The following is a 15,624-nucleotide window of genomic DNA, read 5'->3' as shown; positions in this document are numbered from 1 at the left end:
TTAAAGGTAAGATTGGAGAGGGGAGGATACCAGTTCCTGAAAGGAGAGGAGTTTGAAAGAGAAACTTAAAGCATCTGGGTAGTCTCCCAGAGGATGTGGAAGCCACAGAGTCATCTAGATTTACTTCCCAGTTTCCTCATCCATGTTAAAGGTAAACATTAAAATGGAGTGCATTTCTAACCCTGTTTTCCTTTCTCTAAGTTTGAAATCCAAGTTGTCATTGGATAGCTTCACTAAATGGGGTGCTCTTTTGTTTTCATTATTGTTCACAGAAAAAGCTGTATTTATGGCCTGCTAGTGAATTTAAATAAATTGGGTTTAAAATGATTTTCAGGGTTTTCATGTGTTGACTGCTTTGAAAAGAACAAAAGCAACTCAGAACAATGCCTGTGGCAAATTGCTTGGTACTATTAGAAAATTTCACTCGTTTAGAAAGAAATATTTCTTTTAAAAAATGGAGACTCTGTAATAGCTTTAATGCTATACATAGCTAGTTGTTCCTAAAAATAATGAATTGTTGGCAAATTTAATTAGGTCATGTATATAGCAATATGTTTAAAATAAGACCTCTTTCCATTCATCACTGCCTATTTCATAAGATAGAGAGTGCTATCCTTTAATTGCACAAGGATGCAGTGAATTGTAGTCTTAAAATTTCCTACCAAGGTCTAATTTGGGTCAATGCTGAGATGATGGTGCTTCACAACTTAGCCACAACCAAATCTTGATGAATTTGCAGCAGAGACTCCTTACATATGGGTTACTATCTCAAATTATAGTTATTGAAATGAACTGTACCCTTAAATAACTAGGATCTTTTCACAAACTTTAGCTGAAGAATGCCAGCTAACAACTGAATCAACGAAGCTCAGTAAAAATTTTAAGAAATGTTTTGGTTGATCAGTTTTCATGAGAACCAAAGATCTGAACATCTACTCTTCTAATTATTGCAGGACATCTCTAACAGTAAAGCCACCCATTAGCCATGTTTCTCAATTTCAGCTACACAGATTTTAAGACTAATGCCTAAATTCTTCCTCCAAAGGTTTTAATTGGTTTAAGGTGCAGGCTGGATGTTGGGATTTTTATAAGCTCCCAATCGATTGAAAGAAGCAGCCAAGGTTGTGGACTTTAAAGGTTTACAGGTTTCTAAGTTTAGCAGCAACCTCACAGCCGCTGATAATTTCCTCTTAAACCTAACAATTCTGTTTCACTTAGCCAGTGAATGGTGATATCCCTCTAGAAAATACCCAAACCTGGACCTTCCTTTGATGATGAAATGAGAGTTTCTTAAGCTGGCATGAGTACTTTTTATAGTTCCCTCATGGCTCTTAATATACAGCCAGGGTTGCAAACTGCTTCTTTACAGTTATTTAGACCTAGCCAATGTGATGCTCTTTCAATGTAGATAACTGAAGAAAATACACATGATTACTCATTAGAGCATTTTATTTAAAAATGGAATTTTGCTTAATAACAATTCAATTTTTGTTTACATCACATATGTAACAGATATGTGTTCTAGTTAGAATAGCCTTCTTCATCCAACTTACAGTGCCTGGGAGGTAAATCCTAACACTTGACCAAATTGTACCTAAGTGAAAGAAAATTGGCATTATGAATACAGCAAGTCCTCATTTAACATCCTCAATAGGTTCTTGGAAACTACAACTTTGAATGAAATGACGTACAACAAAACCACACTGATCACAGGCTAATTGATAGAAACAACTGCTAAGCTCCTAAGCCCCAAAACACTTCTAATATTAAACATTGAAATAAATGTGAGCTATACATATATTTAAGAAAGATAAATAAAAACAACTAAGATGATTATTTACCCCGTTATTCTAGTTCAGGGTCTTAGGTGGCCAGAACTCACTCAGGGTGCAAGGCAGGAGGAACTATCCCTGGACAGGACACCAGCCCATCACAGGGTGTGCTCACACAAAACCACTCACACTGGGACCATTTGGACACAACAATGAACCTAATGGGTGTGTCTTTGGGATGTGGGAGGAAACAGAAGTACCTGGAAGAAACTGATGTAGATGTGGGGAGAATGTGCAAACTCCACTCAGATAGTGGTGCTTGCTGAAAATTGACCTTTTTCTTGTCAACCTTATAATGAAATGACATTGAACGATGACATTATTCAAGGACCTGCTGTACATTTTAGTTTAACAATGTTTCTACCCAAATGTGAGGAGTCTGTCACTCAGCTGCTAATACAAGACTTTTTCCCATGGGCTTAGGGTGTCTACTCTTTTTTCCTTTTAGTTTATATTTTATTTTATTTATGTATTTTTTTTCGAGGCAGGGTCTCAGTCTGTAGCCCACATTGGAGTACAGTGGTGTGATCATAGCTCACTGTAACCTTCAACTTCTGGGCTCAAGAGATCCTCCCACCTCCACTTCCCGAGTAGCTAGGACCACAGGTGCATGCCACCATGTCTGGCTAATTTTATTTTTTGTAGAGACGGGGGCCTTCATATGTTGCCCAGGCTGTTCTCGAACTCCTGACCTCAAGCAATTCCCTGCCTCTACCCTGCAATGCTTTCTACTCAGCAGCCCAAAGTGCTGGGATTAGAAGTATGAGCCACTGTGCCTGGCTTGATGTTTACTCTTTTGTTTGTTTGTTTGAGACAGGGTCTCGCTCTGTCACTCAGGCTGGAGTACAGTGGCATGACCATGGCTTACTGCAGCCTTGACCTCCCTGGGCTCAATCAGCCCTCCCACCTCAACCTTCTGAGTAGCTGGAACTACAGGCACAAACCACTATGCCTGGCTAATTTTTGTACTTTTTGTAGAGGCAGGTTTCTGCCGTGTTGCCCAGACTGGTCTCAAATTCCTGGGCACAAGCAATCCTCCTGCCTTGACCTCCCAAGTGCTGGGATCACAGGCATGAGCAACCACAACTGGCTGCAATTTCGTAATTGCAGATCAATTCAGGCTGTTCATCTAGGGGAAAGTGTTATTTTACCATTAACATCCACCCCTTGTTAACACTGTGGTGTTCTTGCTTGGTGTCTCCCCTAATGAAAAAGTTTTTATTTTCTCTCAGGTGAAGTCACTCCTCACCTGCTTCTTTTGTGCCTTTGGTCCTGAATACTCCTCTTGAACTGGGGCAGAGGCTCTCTAATTATCTTCACTGTCTCACCATCTGCTTTGGGACTTCTTTTTCAGTTAACATCCTTTTGATTTATGGCTCAACTTTATTCATAACTTGCCCCTGGTTAAAACAATTATTTCTTTATTTAAGGATTTCAGCCCAAATAGCCTCATTCCTAAATGATTTCCTAGATGCTTCTCATACAGATGATTGTTGAATGAGACTTTGACAAGCACTGATTGCTCAAAGGGATTTTTGCCAAGTCTCACTTATGTTAAGATTAAAGGCCTTTTTTGGTATTGCCAAAGTTTGGGGACAAAAAACTGTTGTGCATACTATGTACTGTTTGAAGAATGAATGGCGAATTTTTAAGGCCAATAATTTTTCCTAACATCATAAAACTTCTACATACATGATTCTACATTATATTATCTGGCTATTCAATATTCTTTAATTTTTTCTTTCTTTTATTGGATATTTTACAAGAGTTTGCTACAATGTGTAACAGATCTAGATGTTGGGGGATAAAAGTGAGTAAGACAAGGTCTAACGTGACTACAAGGATCACATCTTGAATTATGTCAAGAGTAGATGGTCAATGGATGTTTTTGAATGACTGGATGCCAAATGGCAAAGCAAGGAGATGCACAGGCGAAAAATGCCCATCTCCAAGTTGGATGATGTCAGGGTTCAGAAAGGACTTCCCATCTCCTCTTATGCTGGTGCCAAGAGGCACCTTTACACAGCGTATTATAGAGACACTGATATTGGAGCATTAGGAATGGCTGTATTCATAGGAGATGTTTTCAGAGACATGGCAAAGGGGCCTTCTTTGGTCAACTGTTCATCCTGAAGTGCAGTCCATTTTTTTAAAACAAAATTCAATTATGTAAATTATAACTATTTTCTTGAAAATGGCAATCTTAAAGTGTTAAAAGGATTATTATGTTCAAGAAAAGAAAACAAGTGGTCACAAGGTTGCGAGACAATTTTGTGAAATTTATTTTGCAAACATAGTAAGAAAAAATGTCTATACTGTGATTCCTTCGCATTGTAGGTGACATCATCTAAAGTGACTCAAGTGCCCTTGAATTTGAACAGAATAGGGACAGGTTTATTGCTAAAATACAGGCCTCTTATAAAAGCTTTGGTGCATAGAAATTATGACCTTTATCTACCACATTTTATTTTATTTTTTGAGATAAAGTCTCATTCTGTTGCCCAGGTTGGAGTCCAGTGATGTGATCTCAGCTCACTGTAACCTCTGCCTCCCAGGTTCAAGCGATCCTCCTACCTCAGCCTCCCAAGTAGCTAGGATTACAATCATGCACCACTGCACTCGGCTAATTTTTATATTTTTAGTAGAGATGGGGTTTCACCATGTTGGCCAGGCTAGTCTTGAACTCCTGACCTCAGTTGATCTGCCTGCCTCAGTCTCCCAAAGTGCTGAGATTACAGGTGTGAGCCACCACACCCAGCCCATATTTTACATTATAGTAAATAATGTTTTAGAAACATGGATTCATCTGTAGATAATAAAACTATCTCTGTCCAGAATTACTATTGTCGTTGTGTCTGTCAGGCTTTCTGTTGATTAGTGCTGTTAGCCAAAAGGGATTATAAACAGGAAATACATTAGACAGGAGCAAATTAGCAAATTCAGCCATCATTAAAGTTTCACTCAAGTTGTAACATAAGATATGACTTGTTTAATGTTGCTTATACCTGAAGTCATGTTAAATGTGAAGTGTTAAGGAAACTTTGGAGAAATGCACATTGTTAGGATGCTTTCAGGAGTGACTTATTTCTTCTGCTGAAGGAGAATGTCTAAAAGTTCTAGAAAGAAACTGTCAGGCCTCTGAGCCCAAGCCAAGCCATGGCATCCCCTGTGACTTGCAGGTATACCCCCAGATGGCCTGAAGTAACTGAAGAGTCACAAAAGAAGTGCAAATGCCCTGCCTCGCCTTAACCGATGACATTCCACCACAAAAGAAGTGAAAATGGCTGGTCCTTGCCTTAAGCGATGATATTATCTTGTGAAATTCCTTTTCCTGGCTCATCCTGGCTCATCTTGGCTCAAAATACTCCCCCACTGAGCACCTTGTGACCCCCACTCCTGCCCGCCAGAGAACAACCCCCCTTTGACTGTAATTTTCCTTTACCTACCCAAATCCTATAAAACGGCCCCACCCTTATCTCCCTTCGCTGACTCTCTTTTCGGATTCACCCCGCCTGCACCCAGGTGAAATAAAAAGCTTTATTGCTCACACAAAGCCTATTTGGTGGTCTCTTCACGCAGACGCACACGACAGAAACAGCTAGCATCTGGAGGGTATTGGTGCCCTTTTATCATGGTGTAATGCTCCAAGAGATTGCCTGCTCCTTCTCTCTTGCTGCTCTACTGGGGTAGTAGAACCTCACCTCTGTGCAAATGGGGCAGTGGAATGTGAGGAGAAAATGGTGGAAGAAACAGCCTCCTATTAAGACTAATTCCCCTCACCTGGACCAGTGCAGTAGCCTTTTACGTGTCTTCTCTGGCCTGCCTTCAGTGCCCTTCAAAATGAAAGAACACAAACACATCACAGCCTTGAGCACATCACATCCCCCCATATGCCTCCACTTCCTGAGCCCGACACAAACACATCACAGCCTTGAGCAATGCCTCCACTTCCTGGGCCCGACACAAACACATCACAGCCTTGAGTACAACCGTTTGTAAAAGCGCAGGAACCGATAAGAAAGCTGCTAAAAGTATAATTTAAAATGTAAACCAATTGTAATGCTGTAGCCTAGAGAAATGCCTTGTTCCTCTGTAACCTGACAAGTCCTGTTTACCTCGAGCTATAAAAAGCGAGCGCACGCATTGTTCCGGGCCCTCTTGTATGTTGTAGAACGGAGGGACCAAGTTCGAACTTGCATTAAAGATCCTTGCCGCTTGGCTTTGACTCTGGACTCTGGTGGTCTTCTTCGGGGAACAAACGGTCTGGGCATAACAAAAACATAATCTGAACTATTTTTGGGAAGATGGAGTATCTTTCTGTACTTCTGCCACTAAGAACAACCAAAAACTCTCAATGTTATATATAAAACAAACATAAGAAGATTTTCAAAGGTGAAAAAAAGAAGCCAGACCACCTAGGGATCTAGGGACTCAAAGTGTAACAAGGTGGTGGGCTCCTTAGATTATGTTTTTGTCCTATATATCCCAGACTTGGAGAGAAAGAGGCTGACAACCCAGAAATAACAATGTGCACATACAAGTAAAGCCCCAACAAAAGCCTACTCTCTCCACCCAAAAGACCAGTAAAAGAGCAAATAGAATTCAGCAATGTATATAATAATATATCATGACCAAGTGAGGTTTATTTCAGGCTGGCTCAGTAGTTGAAAATGAAGCTATGTCATCCATTGTATTAACAGGCTAAAGAAAAAATCCTCGATCATAACAATCAATGGATACAGGAAGACTCTGACAAACCTCCACACCCATGAATGATCTTAAAAGCTATCAGAAAAATGGGAATAGAGGGGAATTTCCTCAACATAATATAGAATAGCTATAAAAAAAACTGTACACATAACATTACACTGGTTGGGCCTGGTAGCTCACGCTTGCAATTCCAGTGCTTTGGGAGGCAAGAGGATTGCTTGAGGCTAGGTGTTCAAGACCAGCCTAGCCAACAGCGTGAGATCTTATCTCAAATTTTTTTTTTTTAACTTTACTTTTAAATACCATTGTAGTGGCAGTTGCATGTAGTTCTAGCTATTTGGGAGAGGCTGAGGCGGGAAGATTGCTAGAGCCCAGGAGTTTGGTGCTGTAGTGAGCTATGATCATACCCCTGCACTCCAACCTGGCCAACAGTATCCGGAGAACCCACTCCCGATGTTTAACATGGGTTCTTTTGTATTTCCCAAGTGTCTCGGCTGGGTTGAGAAATAAAGGGAAAGAGCACAAGAGAGAGAAATTTAAAGCTGGGTGTCTGGGGGAGGACATCACATGTCGGCAGGATCCGTGATGTTCCCCGAGCCGTAAAACTAGCAAGTTTTTATTAGCGATTTTCCAAAGGGGAGGGAGTGGATGAATAGGGTGTGGGTCACAGAGATCATATACTTCACAAGGTAATAAAATATCACAAAGCAAATGGAGGCAAGGCGAGTCACAGGACCATCAGATGAGGTGAAATTAGAATTGCTAATGAAGTTTCCGCAAGCATTGTCATTGATAACATCTTATCAGGAAACAGGGTTTGAGAGCAGGTAACCTGTCTGACCACAATTTATTAGGTGGGAATTTTTGTCCTAATAAGCCTGGGAGCACTTTAGGAGACCGGGGCTTGTTTCATCCCTTCAGGCTTCGACCATAAAAGACGGGACGCCTTAAAAAGGGGCCGTCTATAGGCCTACCTTCAGGGCACATTCTCTTTCTCAGGGATGTTCCTTGCTGAGAAAAAGAATTCAGCGATATTTCTCCTATTTGCTTATGAAAGGGGAGGAATATAGCTCTGTTCCATCCGGCTCACTGGCAGCCAGTTCAAAGTTACCTCTCTTGTTCCCTGAACATTGCTGTTATCCTGTTCTTTTTAAAAGATGCCCAGATTTCATATTCAAACACACATGCTCTACAAACAATTTGTGCAGTTGATACAATCATAGGGTCCTGAGGCAACATTCATCCTCCTCAGTTTACAAAGAAGATGATGGGATTAGAGATTAAAGTAAAGACAGGCATAGGAAATCATAAGGATATTCATTGGGGAAGTGATAAGTGTCCATGAAATCTTCATAATTTATGTTCAGAGATTACAGTAAAGACAGGCGTAAGAAATTATAAAAGTACTAATTTGGGGAACTAATAAACGTCCATGAAATCTTCACAATTTATGTTCTTCTGCCATGGCTTCAGCTGGTCCATCTGTTCGGGGTCCCTGACTTCCCTCAACACAACAGTGCAAGACTCTGTCTCTTAAAAAAATTCCAGCAAGTTTTAAAAATAGATCTAGACAACACTAGTCTACAATGTATATAGAAAGGTAGAGGAACTAGAATAGCTAAAACAATTTCGAAAAGGAAGACTAATGTGAAAGGAACCAGTCTTACTTGGTTTCAAGGGTTTCAAGACTTATCATACAGCTTCTATAGTCAAAACTATATGGTATTGGCAGAGGAATAGAGACATAGATCCATGGAACAAAACAGGAAACCCAGAAACTGATACACACATATATATGCAACTGATGTTTTGACACAGGTGTAAAAGAAATTCAATGGAGGGAAGATAACTTTTCAATAAATGGTGCTGAGCAATCCTTAAAGTTAAAAAGTGAGCCTCAACCTAAGATTTATACCTTATGCAAAAATTAACTCAAAATAACTCACAGACTTAAATAGAAAACATTAAAACTATCAAACTTTTAGTAAGAAAAAATCTTCATGAGGTAGGACTCAGCAAAGACGACTTAGACTTGACACCAAAAATATGGTTCATAAAAGGAAAAGCTGATAAATTAGACTGCATCACAATTAAAAAACTTTGCTCTGTGAAAGACCCTGTTAACAGGATAAAAAACAAATTGGAGAGTGGGAAAAGAATTGCAAACCCCGTATTTGACAAAAAGGACTAGTATTTGGAATAAGAAAGTAAACTGTCGCCGGGCGCGGTGGCTCAAGCCTGTAATCCCAGCACTTTGGGAGGCCGAGACTGGCGGATCACGAGGTCAGGAGATCGAGACCATCCTGGCTAACATGGTGAAACCCCGTCTCTACTAAAAATACAAAAAACTAGCTGGGCGAGGTGGCGGCGCCTGTAGTCCCAGCTACTCGGGAGGCTGAGGCAGGAAAATGGCATGAATCCGGGAGGCGGAGCTTGCAGTGAGCTGAGATCCGGCCACTGCACTCCAGCCTGGGCGGCAGAGCGAGACTCCGTCTCAAAAAAAAAAAAAAAAAAAGAAAGTAAACTCTCAAAACTCAACATTAAGTCTAATAATCCAATTAGAAAATAGGCAAAAGACCTGAAGAGACACTTCACCAAAGGTAATATACAGATGGCAACTAAGCACACGAAAAGATGTTCAGCTTTGTTGGCCATTAGAGAAACTCAAAGCAAAACCACAACAAGCTATTACTACATACCTATCTGAATGGCTGAAATAAAAAACAGTGGCAACATTAAATTCTGATGAGAATGAGGAGAAACTAGATCACTGGTACATTACTGTTGAGACTGGAAAATGGTGCAGATACTCTGGAAATAGTTTGACAGTTTCTTTATGCATGATGGTTTCTACATGCAGCTACCATATAACTCAGCAATTGCACCCTTGAGCATGTATCCAGAGAAACAAACTTCATGTTCACACAAAAACCTATAAACAAATGTTTATAGCAGCTCTATTTAAAATCTCTGGACATCGGAGCTGAGCCAGATGTCCTTCAACATGTGAATGGTTAAACAAACAGTGGCACCCCCATACATGGAACACTGCTACTCAGCCCCCTAAAAAGGAACAAACTATTGACACGTGAAACAACCTGAATGAATGTACAGAAAATTATGCTGTGAGAAAACAGCCAATCCCATGAGGTTCTATACTATATGATTCCATTTATATAACTGTTGAAAAGACAAGATTATAGAAATGGAGAACATATTAGTGGTCACCAGAAGTAAAGTGGGGAGGGCTATCCAGGGACAACAGGAGGGATTCATGTGGTGTTGAAAATGCTTTATCTTGACTGCACCAAGGACAATATCCTGGTTGTGATGTTGTACCATAGTTTTGCAAGATGTTACCTTTGGGGAAAACTGGGTAAAGGATACATGGGATTCCCCTGTATTATTTCTTACAACTGCATATAAGTCTATAATTATTTCAAAATAAAAAAGCTTAAATTAAAAAACCCTGAATGTCTTACTATATCACCTCTCTTCAGTAACGTTTTCACCACAGCTGGAAAGATAAAATCAAAATGTTTAACAATGCTTGATTAGAGCCTATATGATTAGAACTTGCATGGTCTAGCCCAGTGATTCCCAGATTTGGCAGAGTTACCTATGAAACTTATTAAAAAAATACTGATGCCTAGGTCCTAGTCCAGCTCAATTAAATGAGGATCTGTTGGTGCAACTATACATTCATTAATGTGTTTATCTGATTAAATCTGCCTCACCACCAGACCATAGGCTCTGTGAGGGCAGGCACCAGGGCTGTTTATGCTTTCCAGCATATTTCCAGCACCCAAATCAGTATCTGTCACCCAGGAGGTGCTCAGTATTTGTGAAGCAAATGAATGAATGGAGTGAAACAGAAATATCCTCCTCCCCTCTCTTTCTGCCTCCCTGAACCCATGAAAGGGATAAGGAGCCTTCCCCAGTTTCATCCCGGTCTCTCCAGGGCTCCATCACAAAATTGCAGTAGGGATCACAGCATTGCTCCGAGAGAGATCTAACCCACAAGTACGAAATCTGGAAATGATGACAGTGCCTCCTTCTTCACACTCAATCAACAAATTTAATGAAAGTGAAACAGAAGCTGACAAGGAGGCCGACATGACACATACTCTTACTCATGCAGACATAATAGAAAGCCTTTTAAATGCAACTAAAAAAATTAAAGACACTGACAAAGAAATGAAAAAAAAAAAAAAAAGATTTTAAGAGAGGAGAAAAGCTGGGGGCAAAAAAGCTCCTAACTTTTGATCTAATAATCACATTTGCAGAAAGTCTCTCTTGTGCTGCTCATGGAGCCAGAGTGGTCCATATAATGTTAACATGTGAATAAGATTATGCAAAAAGAAAGAAATTCAGCAAATTTCAAGGTATTCTTGGGCGTATTATGGCCTATTGCCCCACCTCCACCCCAGCATCTATATCAACATTTGCAGTGTGAGTACAACAATTAATATTTTAAACAATTACCTTGAGACATTGCAACTTCTGGAATGTGATAAGAATCTCAGCCCACAAATCCACAAACACCAGAGTGTGGGAAATATAACTATATATTTCAGTAACTCCACTTAATTTTTATCTCTATACCACTACCACCACCACTGCCACTACTACTTATTCTACCTATCTGATGGTAAGCTTATCCTTTTAAAAGTCTCGGCATCATTTTACTCACTCATGTACAGTATGTAAAAAATTTTGGGTGGGGGCAGGGTTTTGCAAATACTCCCTGGAATTGTCAAGGCTTCCACAGGTGAAGTATTGTGGGGTGGAAGGGCAGCAAGGCCTTTCGTGTCTGGCAGCTCTGCCATTTGGATTCATGGTTTGGGCTTGGGAACCTTTATTAGGCTGCTTATAGTTAGTTACACCTGCTCTCTGGCCTTGCTTTCTCCCTGATGTTGATACTGGAAAGCTGGTATGCACCCTTTTCTTTCCCTTCCCTCTCCTTTTTCCAAACAGAATGGCCTTCTAGTGTGGGGTGAAAGAAGCTCCACTCATTCCCCTTCCTGAGATATCTTGTCTCAGGAAAATATCTTGTCCCAGTTTCTTGGGGCTCAAATTTTGGGAAACAAAGGCAGGAAATCTAACAGGCTTTCTGCTCTCACTGGAGGCTAGGGACACAGGCCAAAACATCTGCTGGAGTGGGGACAGGTTTGAGGGAGAAGAAGGAAAATGAGATATATAGGTATGGAAAAATAGATTATTCCAACATGTTGTCTTGGAATGACAGCTGACATTACATGCTCACACAGTGTGCCAAGTGCTCTGGTAAGTGCTTTATGTGGATTATTATGGAGAAATGCTCACAACCTGAAAATAAGTTGGTATTGTTATTCACATTTTATAGGCAAGGAAACTAAGGCTCCAGGAGGTTTACTCATTTGACTGATGTCACACAGCTAATAAGTAGCAGGGCGCAGATTTGTGCCCAGTTTCTGATTCCAAAGCCCATGCTTTTAACTACTGCAGGAAAAGATAGTGATGTTTAAGATCCTGCAGGATAGGAAAGGGTATGAATCCATTTTAGGACTATTTTTCTAACGATGGGGATTGAAATAAGAAAGAATACAGGGCTTAAGCAGTGGCCTCAGTCAATAGAAACATTCAGTTAACCAGGATTCCATGAGGCTTTTCTGGCCTGGCCACTTTTCCCTCCAGCTGTGGTGGTTTCTCCTCCCAGTCCCCAGCTGTGTTCCTGTCTCTGGTTTCCTGAGTGTTGCTCTCACTGTTTTTCTTGGCACCTTTATCCCTGCAGTTCTACCTCTTGATCTTTCTGTTTCTTGCCCCTGGCTCACTCCATGACTTCTGGTTCATGATGAAGGAATTTATGCTTCAATCTTGCAGTTTTCTTTGAGAGCTAACCCAGTGGACTTTAGCTAGGGTTCATGCCAACAGCCCTTATGGGTTCTTTCATTTTTGCCTGCTAGGTTTTCCTATGAGGTTCTCCAGTGCTCTTTCCCAGCTGCTAGATGCCCACCATGACTAGCCCTCCAAGGTCACTTGGTGAGCATTTAAGCCCTTAGGTCTCAGCAGTACCCTGGGAGAGGACCAACATCTCCTGTTGCAGCAGGTAACGTCAGTGTCCATATATCTCAAAGCGTCTGTAGTAAGAAGCCATGTAGAGAACTGTTCCATTTAATGCATACAGCCAGGCCAGGAAACCCCTTAACAGTGAGAGCTTTTAGCTCACAAGGAAGCCTTTAACAACCATCCAGAGGTGAGCAAGGGGCTTAAAATGATTGACTTGTCAGACAGGCATGTTTTTTAAAAAACAAAAACTGTCTCATTAACCTTGTTGTAGCCCCAGGAGTTATTGAGCTGTGTGTAACTAGTACCACACTCTTTTTTTTTTTTTTTTGAGACAGAGTCTCACTCTGCCCCCAGGCTGGAGTGCAGTGGCCGGATCTCAGCTCACTGCAAGCTCCGCCTCCCAGGTTCACGCCATTCTCCTGCCTCAGCCTCCCCAGTGGCTGGGACTACAGGCACCCGCCACCTCACCCGGCTAGTTTTTTGTATTTTTTAGTAGAGACGGGGTTTCACCGTGTTCGCCAGGATGATCTCGATCTCCTGACCTCGTGATCTGCCCGTCTCGGCCTCCCAAAGTGCTGGGATTACAGGCTTGAGCCACCGTGCCCGGCCCACACTCTTTAAAACTACCATGTTCAGTGCCATTAGAACAGCTTGGCCAAAACCACAGATGGGTCACCAAGTTACGAGTGAAAACAGGAAAATAATGGGATGGGTGGGAGTGGGGACACACATGTACAAAAGTGAGGCAATTCAAAGAGAAAATAATGCAAGTAGTTATTATAGAAACAAATTGAAATTTGTAAATTTGTCCTTCGAAATTTCTCCCTCCTCTGCCTCACTTCAATGGTGCAAAGTCCCTTCAGGTTCTGAAGTGATAATTGATTATTGGTCTTCCTGCCTTTACCTATATGGTCTTTCTTTATAATTCCCCAAATCCTGTGAAGAGTTAATATCATCCCCAGTGTAGACATGAGAAAATGAGGCCCCAATAGGTTATCAAACATTTGGACAGGGTCTGGTGGACAGTAAGCTACTTTTCTATTATATGACACTGACTATAGTAGGCCCTAAGGAGTGGATTTAGGGATTTGAGGAAGAGCCCATAGATCTAGTTTAATGGCTGGCCTTTTGGTAGTTTTCAAATTAAAACATGTAATGTCTGTCCATTCCGCCTTTATGCAAGGTTGATTAGGGCCAGAGTAGAAAGCACTATAGTTGCAATATAAGGAACTTCTCTTTCCTTTGGCATTTGGTAAAAAATTCTGTAGAGCCGTTATTCGGGCTGGGGAGTTTTTAAAAATGTTTATGCCTGGGCTGCACCCCATAGCAATTACGTCAGACTCCCTTTGTATGGACCCCATGCATCAGTACTTTTAAAGCTCCCCAGGTGTTTTCCCTTGTTGCCAGGGTCAAGAACCAGGGCTCTAAAACAGTGGTTCTCAAACTCAAATATGCAGCAGAATCACCTGGAAGACCTGTGCAAACACTGGTTGCTAGGACCCACTCCTAGAGTTTCTGATTCAGTAGGTCTAGGGTGGGTCCTAAGGATGTGCATTTCTAGTTAGTTCCCAGGTCACATGATATTCCTCATCTGAGGACCATACCTGGATAATTGGGGAGGTAAGTTGAGCGAAAGTAAACCCAGTCTATGCTTCTGCTCCCTTTCTTCCTGTTTATGAGGTTATAAGAAGTTTGTGTCTGATTCCCCTCTATGTCTTTCCACAGTGCTAACTCACCCAACAAGAATACTAGAAGAACATCATTTGCTGTGTAAATGATAAATAGTCTGTGAGCATCAGAAGTGTTTTTAAATAAATCAGGCAATGAATTCTATCAGACTTTGAATGAGTTCTAAGGAGTTTACCAACATTTTCAGTAGGAAAATAAACATCTTTCAAAGAAAATGTATCCTCAAATGTAGTTGTGCTACTCATTCTAATAGCATTTTTAAAGCTTTTGCAATAACTCCTCTTTATTATTTTTAATGAAGTCAAGTTATAAAGTTTGTGGACGGGAAAAAACCTTGAGCCTATCAGGGTAGGGTTGTCAGATTTAGGAAAACAAACATACACATGCACGCACACAGGAAATCCAGTTAAATTTCAGTTTCAGATAAATAATGAATAATTTTTTAGTATAAGTATGTCCCGTGCAATATTTGACAACCCTGAATGGGGATAAACATTGGGATGGGAATAACATAAATGCCTGCTGTGGAGAACCGGAACATACCATATCCATTTCTGTTTTATGGATACACAGAATTACTTACTCGATCTTGTACCTTGAACATTGAGAACTCAACAAACATTGGCTGAATTGATAGAATATGAATACCTAAGATATAAATGCAATATATGAAAGTGCTGAGTGATTTCAAAGAAGAATGCTTGATCAACTTAAGACTGCAGTGTCTTTTGATTTAGTTATCCCACTTTGATCGTTGTCTAAACCAGTGATTCTCAACTGAGGATGATTCCCCCATACCAGGGGACATTTGGCAATGTCTGGAGATATCTTTGGCTGTCACAAGTGGGTGGAGGAGGTGCTACTGGCATCTATTTGTTTGAGGCCAGGAATGCTGCTAAACACCTGATGACGTACAGGACGGCCTTTGGCAACAAAGAATTATCTGGCCCAAATGTCCACAGAGCTGAGGTTGAGAAATCCTGGTCTAGATCATAGTGCAGAGGATTTAGCAAATCTTTTGTTGAATTTTTTTGGCCGTGTCCTGGAGTGCGTTGGTCTCTCATTCTTCCAGGTGTCAACGGAGGAAAGATGGTTTCTCCTATTGTACTGTGAAGGAATGGGTGGAAGAATTTTGATATGCTTCTTCGAAATCTTACGAAACAAGGAAGGTGCTGCTGAGGTTCCAGAAAAGGTACCAGTCTTCAGTTGCTGCTGTTCTTCCTGTAGTCTGGCCTAGATTTGAAGCTTTTGAGGAGTTCATGCAGGAACTATGAAATTTAGGTGAGTGCACTATATCAATCTCCCCTTCTTTAGTGTGGGGGATATAATTTTTGTCTCAACCTTC

General features: G+C 41.0%; 1 long non-coding RNA gene across 1 annotated transcript in view; it reads left to right on the top strand.

Annotated features, from left to right (window-relative positions):
• Positions 1–5,072, top strand: part of LOC115900394 — a 93,339-nt gene extending 88,267 nt beyond the window's left edge. The window contains exons 3-4 of the long non-coding RNA XR_004060069.1: positions 7–151; positions 5,012–5,072. This is a non-coding gene — a long non-coding RNA (uncharacterized LOC115900394). The remainder of the gene's footprint in view (positions 1–6; positions 152–5,011) is intronic.
• The last annotated feature ends 10,552 nt before the right edge of the window (positions 5,073–15,624 follow it).

This window comes from Rhinopithecus roxellana, chromosome 11, assembly GCF_007565055.1.
Source record: "Rhinopithecus roxellana isolate Shanxi Qingling chromosome 11, ASM756505v1, whole genome shotgun sequence".
Lineage (NCBI taxonomy): Eukaryota > Metazoa > Chordata > Mammalia > Primates > Cercopithecidae > Rhinopithecus > Rhinopithecus roxellana.
This window is presented reverse-complemented; position numbering and strand designations above follow the sequence as displayed.